A 9,390-nucleotide genomic window follows, 5' to 3' on the forward strand; every position below is an offset into this window, starting at 1 on the left:
CTATTTGGACGTCAGTTGTGAACTCGCCAAGGACTTCTCTTCTCTGATTATAAAACCCATGAACTGCTTTGGCTGTATCCTTAGTGAAAGTGAAGTCTTCCGGCATGATTCCAATGGCTTTCGCAGAATTGACCGGGCAGATATTTAAACCAGATCTGTTGTCAATCAGTACAAATGGCACCTTATGGTTGTTGCAATGCACCGTAATAGTCAACGCCTTCGTGTGGGTTATTCCATCTGCGGTTAAATCATCATCAGAAAATATTATGGAGTTTGTCTTCCTGAGGGAAGCGACAGTACATGCCAAATCGTTCGGCTGGATAGAAGCTGGAACATGAGCTTGGTTCAAGACTTGAAGAACTGCTTGCCTATGTTGGGGTGATGTTGTAGACACCGCACTTTTGCACTCCAGGCATAATTTATTCACGATTTTGCCTTGAATTAAATTTGATCATATAAGGTGATTTGCTTTCTAGAGTCTTCATTACTACATCAAACTTCTTTCTTTTCATATTCTTTTAGCGTTTTTAGACTCTCCTCATCATGTCCGAGCAATGGCTGAAGTTTTGTTGCTTTCAAAGTTTTGAGCTGAAAATGACCAAAATGCCCCTGTAACCCTTTGGATCCCAAATCTCATTTTTTCCACTCTTTCTTTGGATGAGGTTATTTCATATTTGAATTCCCCTTGAAAAATCCTTTGAAATGAGTACAAGCTTGCCTAGGTTCCTTTTTGGATTTCAGAAACCCTAATCTTGCCATATCCCGGTGTGTGCACTGTTCAGTGCAATATATTATTGGAGTAAGTTTTCAACCCAAGGGTATTTTTAAGAGTTCATGGACCTTATTAATTGATTAATTAACAATTTTTGTGAAGAAGAGTTTGCCTAATTTTGACCTGGTCAAAGGGAATTTGCAACATTGAAAATATGGTCAAAATAGGCATTTTTGTGGTTTTTGGACTTGTGCTCGTGGGCAATGGATCCACTTTTCATTAGGGTTTATAGCCCATCTTAAAGCCTCCAAAAACCTAGAGAACCTTCCTTATTTGTTTGATTTGATCCTTAAAATCAAGAATATTCTAGAGAATATGCCATTTTGGAGCCAAGTTTGGAAACCCTGGATTATGGGCTCATTGAGGACGTGTAGGGCTTGATTTTTTGCCCTAATCCATCTAAAGGATCCAAAAACCAAGGGCCAAGATCGCACCCCTTATCCCACCTCTTGAATCAAGGGCCAAATTTAGGAGATGCAACCAGAAAGAGATCAACCCATTGGATTTTTCTTCATCAACACTCAACCATTGGATCAAACTCATTACCATATTTGAATCCACGCCCAAAAGTTATAAATATGGGTATCATTTACCCACAAAAAACATCTAGAGCTAGAGATCTGGAGCTAGGAATTCGGAGTTAATAATCTGGACCTAGCTATTCAGAGCTAATAGCCTAGTAGTTTTCTTTTCTTGAGTGTTCTTATTTTTTTTTTCTTTTCTAGTTCATCACTCTAGAGTAGAATTTCTTTAGTTTAATCTGGAGTTGAAGGTAAAATTTCGACTTCGAGGTTTTTCTAATGAAGTTCTTCGTGTTCTTCGTCTTTAGTCTTCTTTTCCCTTCTTTCGATCTTGAGTAGAAGCTTCTTTTCACCAAAAGTTGTTTTCTTTCTCAAATCACCTGTTTCAATCCAAAATTCACAGTTGTCAATTCCAAATCAAGTTTATCATCATCATTCATCAACAATCAATCAAGATCATCAATCAATCAATCAATCTACAATCAAGTATGAGGCAACATTCCAAACAAGGTGACATCTTTCTTTTCTCTTTTATTTTAATTAGTATTGCATATTAGGATTATTTTTTTTAGTTTTATTATAGCATATAGTTATTAGTTTTTTAATAATTTAGTGAAGATCATCCAACTTGTTAAATTAATTTTTCAAGCTTTCTTCGTTCCTATCTTAATACATTACACCTCAATAGAAGTAAGGCTGGTTTTACTAGGCGAGCATGGGTGCCTAACACCTTCCCACATCGTACCTTGACTCCCAAACCCAATAATCATCTAGTTTCGAGGGCTAGTCCTTCACATAGTTTTTACTCAACTTTTCCTTAATAAAGTTAGTGGCAACTCTAAAATCAATTGCATAGACCTAGGTACACATTTTTTGCGTCTGAGGTTTTAGGTGACTCTCTGGGACATCCTTAGAGAGTCAAACTTACGTTTTCTTTTGAGGTGTTTCAGTTAAGATAGGAAAGAAGAAGGCTTATCCGGAAGCCAGTTGGAATAGAAAGCCAGGGTTAAGGTTATCTCGTGCAACCGTTAACTCGCTTATGGAAATGGAGAATCTACCAGCTAATTCTCCTCAAGGGTCTCTTCCACTAGCGTCTCAGCCAATGGTTAGTTCCCGCTTATCTCTCAAGGTGAACAATCATCGTCCTAGATAGACAACCACCCCGAGGAGGTGGTCGAGTCCAACATCACTCCCTCCCCGGATCGGAAGAACTAATGAGGCAAGCAATGGAGAGAATGTTTCAAGAAATGCTACCAAAATTCATGAACATGGGGCAAGGACAATTTTCTCAAGGGCAATCCACTCCGCTACCACCACCAAGGTTTGATTTTAACCTACCTACTCCACAAGCTCAGCTGCCTACTAGGAATTTCATGCATCAATCCACCTAACTACAACTTCCTATACCAACTCAGACTCCAAGCCAACCCATCTCTTATATCGACCCTACCTACATGGCATAACCCACCGTTCACCATTCATACTACAACCCAAACCAATATACATCCACACCCATGTTCACCCCAAATTTATCCCAACCCATGAGCTCTACACCATTCATGTTCCTTCCTCCATACATCACACAGACACCACAACTTACCATTTATATGAGCACCCAAAATCAAATTCCTATCATCCAAGATCAATACCAAGGCCCAGTGGTAGACAGATTGAAAAAGCTTGAGGAGGCATTAACTAAGATTAAAGCAGATGAGTTCGATTTGGATATTCTTTGTCCATATCTACAAATTAGGGTTCCACATGGTTTCGAATTCCCTAAGATGGAGAGATATGACGGAACTGGGTGTCCTAAAGCCCATGTGAAAATGTACGCTAGCTACTTGCAGCCTATGGGGATCGGGCCAGAACTATTGGTCCAATTATTCTAGAGGAGTTTAAAGGGTGCGGCACTAACTTGGTGGATGAACATAGACGCTCAGAAGATGAGAACGTGGGATGAACTTGCAACAACTTTTGTGACCCATTTTTCATACAATAGAGACATCTAGATGGGTTGAAGATAATTGGAGGCACTCAAGCAAGGTCCGACTGAGACATTCACCAAGTATGTAACTAGGTGGAGGACCAAAGTAGCTCAGATTCTAGACAGGCCATCAGAGACAGAACAAATTCGAATGGTGGTAAAAAGTTTGAACTCCGAATATGCAAATCGATTGAGTCTCAGCTATCATCCATCTTTTCAGGCTTTGGTTTCGGTAGGGACTCAAATTGAAGATGCTTTAGCCTGTGGAACTATGACTTCGATTATTTCTTCATGTCTAACTGATGCTCAGAAGAAGAAGCCACCTTCAGTTACTGTCAACAAGGAGAAGGACGCACACGTCGTAGCCACACAAGTCCAGTCTCAACCCCATACATAGATCCAAGAAAAGGTGACAACTCATCCTTCTTCCAATTAGATTGCATATCCTCCAAGACAACAAGGATATCAAAATAGAGGGTTCCCTAAGCCACAGAGGCAGTTCACAGAGCTACCGTACCCATTGTCGGTCATTCTCAAGGCTTTGATCCAGCAAGGCCTAGTTACACCATTGCAGCCTAGGCCTCCTCCGAATCCACTACCATATTGGTATGATGCCTCTAAACATTGTGATTTCCATCAGTCTATTGGACATCCTACAGAAAAGTGTGGAGCTCTCAAGCATGCGATACAAGATTTGATCGAATCAGGAAGAATTAATGCATCACATCTCGGTACTCCAAATGTTGTGACGAATCCATTACTGTACTATAATGGAGAAGTTCACACATTAGAGCCTGTCAAAAAAGTCCAGCCTCATTCATTACCCCACTCAAGCAAGCATCCAAGGTTAGTGCCATGTCGCTCTTCAAGCCGTTCAATTTTCAAGATGCAATTAAATATTACAAGGTTCAAACACAAGCAAGGCCCAAGGCCAAGGCTATATCGTTGGATGAAAAAGTGGCCCCTCTGTTTGCTGAATCACCAACTAAGAAAACACCATTACCGGCTCCACCTTTGTTGCATGTTCTAGATAAGGAGCTTGATAAGCCCAAAGATAAGGTATATACTTCACCATCTTCTTTACGATAGTTGAAGGTTTGTGAGCCAAGTTTGTTAGAAGACCAAGAGGTCCAAGAGTGGTACTTGAGAAGTCTACCAAGTCTATGTTTGAATCGGATGACCGGGATTCTCAAAACATCTCCCTAATAGATGATGCAGAAGATTATGGTATCGAGCTCTTCGACATGTTTTGTCCTCCTATTTTTTATGAAGAAAAAGATTCCATTTCTGCTATCAAGATCACTTCACTAGAATACAATGAAGAGGACTATAGTGATGCTTTCACAACACTTTCTCTAAAGACCAGCTCATAATGGCTAAGCCGGATTCCAATGTTAGGCGTTTTGAGAGTTTTACTCCTAGTCCCAAAAACTTGACATCTTCCTCATACTTGGAAGGTCAGATGCCGAGCTCAAGAAAATCGAAGTCATTTGCCATTGCAATATTCTGGCAGGTTATTCTTCTAATGACCTTATTGGTATTTGGTGAACGGGACTACTCTATGTTTGTCTCTTTGAGATCTAGTTCTTATCAAACCCAGAGCGAGTTGACAATAGAGAGGTTGGGAAACACCACCAACCATGGTCATATGAAATGGCCATTCGATCATCACCACTACTTTCAAGCTGGGGGCACGTCTAGGCACTCATGTGTCTTTGATGGCATTCATGCACTAAACCCAGGATGGAAAGATGACTTCGTAGGGTGTGTGGCGTAATAAATCACAGCGCATCAAGAAATTTGATATGTTGCTCATGGAGATACCACATTATTTAGGAAATTCATCACTCATGCATGGAGCTGCAACATTGGTTGATGGGTTCCAAATCAATTTCTCTCCTATATTTGATCCCGGTCCGCTGCTTGGCACAGATAAGTTTTCTACTCTCAATTAGTTTGTTTTATTATTTTATGAATAAAAAAGAGAAAAAAAAATCCAAAATCTAAAAAAAATCAGATATTTCAAAAATCCAAAAAAATTCAAACATTTCAAAAATCCAAAAAAATTCATATATTTCAAAAATCCAAAAAAATCAAAAAGTTTTAAAACTCCCGCAGATATGATTTACCCACTTGCCTTAGTGCAAGATGATTGAATGACTTATGCAGATTATTATGATCCCCTCCCCCCGACGATGAAGAAGGAATAGACAATGAAGCTGTTGAGTCCATTCTTTCTCATGAGCAGTCTGAGGATTGACAGACGCTAGTCATTGTGGAGACAAAGACTATCAACCTTGGCACCAGAGATGAATCACATTATGTGCAGATTGGTATAACCTTGATCCCCTATGAGCGTTGAAGCCTGATCAAATTACTGAAGGAATCCATAGAAGTGTTGATGATATCTATGACAATCTATTGTCTTAAGGTGGTACATGATTTTCATTGTTCGAAAATGAGAGAATCACTCCCCGAGAAGAAGAGATTGAGGAGGAAGAAAGTTCAGCGGTTATGTTTGAGAAGATTTTTCAAATGTCTAAGATCACTAACATCAACATCAGCATTCAACATTATGCATTTACCCTCGTGGAGAGGGTAAAACTCCACAACATCATTTGATCAACTACCTTACTGAAGAAGGGGAATATTCTGCATTCCATCAATCAACGGCTACTTAGCCAATCAACCAACCAGCTACCCTACCGTGGAGAGGGCAAATTCCATATTGCATCATTAGCCTCGATCGAAGACATGAGAACTATCTATCAAAGAAGTCAACTGACTCGAATCTGACTACATCAAAGAGTAGAATGCTGAGAGGAGTTCATCTACGATTAACATTCTTGAGAGCCGAGATATATGAAGGAGGGCATTGATGTTCTACTGGGACTTAGATACCAATGGAGACAGATTGTTGCAAGTAAAGCTGAGCAAGCAGATCCAGACTAGAGTGGAATCAATGAACCAGAAAGTTCAAACCCAACATTGAATGTCCATTCACTATGAAGATTCTACATGGAAAATCCTACCAATGCCTAACCAATTAAAGAGGGTACCGCTTTTACCCAACTTTGTTTATTTTAAGACGAAGAGTATAGTGGAAATCTTAGAGAGACGATGGAACAGGCCATCTTTGATTGTTTTGTTTTTAGCCTCATAAGCCCACCTAATATCATATGTTCCCAATTGAAGCCCATTTGAGCCTTAGCATATTCTTTTGTTTCCCACAATATAAGCCCATATCTTTTAGGAAGCCTAATAAATCCTTAGCTTACCCATAGATTACCCATACCCACTCTTATAGAACTTGTCATGGTCCAGGGGCATCATTCCATCCATCTTTGATCACTAAACAATCACCCCCATGTTATTTATCCCAAGAAGATGTTGAAGAAAATCCTAGTGCAAGGGGTAAAAAACCCGTCCGTAACTCAAAATGCTTAGAGTTGCACAAAATAATGAACACCGGTCCAAAATGGAAAACCTAAACAAGGGGCAGTTTCATTTAAGATTTGGAATCCGTATCATCATCTCACTACCATCATTCCAATTAATCATCCCTTTATATGACAAGTTCTACTCCAAAAATAAATTTTGATCCTATCCCTTTTTTCTGATCCCATCACCTAAGCCTACATTAAAGTCCTATGAAAGTCCGCTCTTGATCTCTAAGTCCACTATATCTCCTAGTTGAGAAGTACTTGAGGCAAAAAAAAAAAAAAATAAAATAAAATAAAATAAAAAATTGAAAAAAAAAAATGGAAGGCATTGGAGGATTCACTACTAGTGATTGCGATGTATGAGGAAGTTGTCTCCATAAGATTGGTCCTATGCTTTATGCTCTATCTGTTTTGGAAGAAAGTTTTTGGGTGTCGTTCAGTATTGTGTGAAGGTCAATCAATCAAAGGGAAAAGAATATCATCTACTTCATAGGTGCCAAGTTTGATTGTACTACTATCCTATGGTCGTCCTCATGCCCATCTTCTTGTTGGTAACGCATTCCCCCACCTTCATTTGTTATTCAATCATTTGTGGTATTTCTTGTTATGTAGATAAAAAATGTCTTGTTTTACATTGTTTTCAAAATGAATTTCAAAAAAAAAAAAAAAAAATGATTTGTTTTTGAAAACTTGGTTTGATTTGGATGGCTTATGATGAAAAATCTAGGATGACATTACAAATACATAGAAAATTCTAAAGCAATATATCCAAAATAAACCATGTCATTTCATTAATGAGGTTTATGCATCCTTTTGTAACCTCATGCATACACCACAATCTTTCTAACTATTCACGCTAACATAGTTGCATTGTTTTCATGCGTATATATTGTATATTTCACTCTATTGTAATGTGTAGAGAAAAATCAATTGTCTAACCTTGGCCAAAGAAGTTTCTCCCAAGTTCCTCCAAGACATCAAATTTCAAGAGTGAGAGCATAGCTGCCAGGCGAATAAGGTAAGTTTTAAAAAAAATGAAAAAAAAAAAAGAACATGCATGAGTGAACATATTTCCATGCATCATATGGCAGCTTGCTAACTTGTGTAAAATAGCTAGGTGTCCAGTATAGTGAGCACTTGAATCAACTAGTTCATGGTGGTGTTAATAGTAAGTACGTCAATTAGTGCATTGTAGATATAAGTCAACATGCATCCTTTGTAAACTACGAGTCAGTTCGCATATAGGTATCACATAGGATGATAGGCAAATACGTAATATGCATCAGTTCGTTGTATAAAATAACTTAGTGTCTAGCATGGTCAGTACGTGTTTAAGCATATATAGGGCAGTAATGGATTGAAGAAATACCAAAAGAGCTTGCCTGTGCGTGAAAACATAATAAGACAAGAAGAAGAAAAAATATAAGTTAAGAACGGGTTTCTCTCACCTTTGGATGTGGATGATTCTTTTAGCCGCCTCCAATTGTGCTTTTCTTTGCTGCTCCTCATTGGTTTAAAGGTACGTTTTTCAACTCTTTTTTGTTTGTAAATATACTGGTAGGCCGGGTAAGCATAGTTGCATACTGTAGCTTTCGTCCATTTTAGAAATTTTGGATTGCATGTGTTCATTAAGGTAAGGTAAAGGATCGGGTCCTACATGTTTTTAGGAAAAGCTAAAACAGTAAAAGGTAAGTTGGAAAGATTCCTTGGTGTAGGTCCGCACATAAGCAAAGTGTGTGCTGACTTTTCGGAAGTTTCTTTTGGTAATTATGGGTTTTTTCTATAAGTGACTGTAAGGCGGTGCATCTCAATATCTCATCAAGTTGAACACTTGAACCTAGACTTAATTTATTCGGACTTTGTCTTGACCCAACCCAGTTTTGCTAGTTGACCCGGTTTTTGAGCTGTTTGACCCGGTTTTCACCAGTTGACCCGGTTTTTGAGCTGTTTGACCCGGTTTTCACCAGTTGACCCGGTTTTTGAGCTATTTGACTAAGTTGAAAAAAAAATAATAATAAATAAAAAATGATAAATATTAGTACCATGTGATTCTTGCCCTCCAGTATGAGAAAATATTTATCAAGTTTTTGTTTTCTTTATCGCATTATTGGCAACCACTTGATCATTAATATCATTTCGGTAACTCCAGTTGTGCAACACAAAAATTGTTGGCGAGAACAATGTCAGTTTTTTTTAATCGACCTCCACAGATGGATCGACCGAACCCATAGTGACAGTCTTTTCCAATTCGAGTACTTGAACGTAATTGATTGATTGATTGATTGAACTTGAATATCATCATCCCCAACATCCATCTTTCATCTCCAGAACATCTCTTATCTTCTCGGTAGTGTTTTATGCGTGGTCTTCATCCATCTTCTTTAGAACCTCTTATCCCGATGGATCTTCTTGCTCTCCCCGGTGAGTTTTTCCTTTTTCGGTGTTTGGTTATCATCATTATATGAGAATCTTTAATCCAAGTCAAAATTATGAAAGAATTGATCTATCCATTTAATTTCACCAGCTTTTCCAAAATGAATTTGAAAATATTAGATTTCAAAAAAAAAAATTGTCCTTTGATTTCAAAAAAGTTGTTCATCCTTATCCATCACCATTTTTTTGGCCTAAGCACCACTATCCTAGTACACATTGATGTAATGTAAGGCGTAA

General features: G+C 38.4%; 1 long non-coding RNA gene across 1 annotated transcript; it reads right to left on the reverse strand.

Moving 5' to 3' along the window:
• Positions 1-1,616: 1,616 nt before the first annotated feature.
• On the reverse strand, positions 1,617-8,286 carry LOC147480143 (uncharacterized). The gene is made up of 3 exons (XR_015206747.1): positions 8,169-8,286; positions 7,660-7,722; positions 1,617-1,673 (listed from the first exon to the last, which is right to left on the reverse strand). It is a non-coding gene; the product is annotated as an uncharacterized LOC147480143 (long non-coding RNA).
• Positions 8,287-9,390: the final 1,104 nt, after the last annotated feature.

The sequence above is a fragment of the Coptis chinensis genome, chromosome 8 (genome assembly GCF_015680905.1).
Source record: "Coptis chinensis isolate HL-2020 chromosome 8, ASM1568090v1, whole genome shotgun sequence".
Taxonomy (NCBI): domain Eukaryota; kingdom Viridiplantae; phylum Streptophyta; class Magnoliopsida; order Ranunculales; family Ranunculaceae; genus Coptis; species Coptis chinensis.